This window comes from Salvelinus fontinalis, chromosome 7 (genome assembly GCF_029448725.1).
Source record: "Salvelinus fontinalis isolate EN_2023a chromosome 7, ASM2944872v1, whole genome shotgun sequence".
NCBI lineage: Eukaryota > Metazoa > Chordata > Actinopteri > Salmoniformes > Salmonidae > Salvelinus > Salvelinus fontinalis.
The window spans coordinates 33,697,592-33,697,980 of NC_074671.1; positions in this window are offsets into that span (position 1 = coordinate 33,697,592).

A 389-nucleotide genomic window follows, 5' to 3' on the forward strand; every position below is an offset into this window, starting at 1 on the left:
GCACGCACGCAATCTACTGTATTTTATTTTTACAGCATTTTGTAGAGCAAGCCACTTATGCTATTGGCAGTAAATTGTAAATACATGTTTTCCCTTCACATGTTGGGTGTAATTGTAGTTTCTTAAAAATGTGGTTTTAACTTAAAGTAATCTGTAAACGCACACATCGTGTGTCTCTCAAATGTGTATCAGTTCATTTTAAACGCTATTAATGTAAAGTAACTGGAAAGTAAATAATCAGGAATTAAAATATCAACTAAAGTTGTGCCTGAACCACTAGATGGCTCTTACGTTCAGCAAAACAAGGACGAGCAGCTACAGTGCACTCGGAAAGTATTCAGACCCCTTCACTTTTTCCACACTTTATTACATTACAGCCTCATTATAAA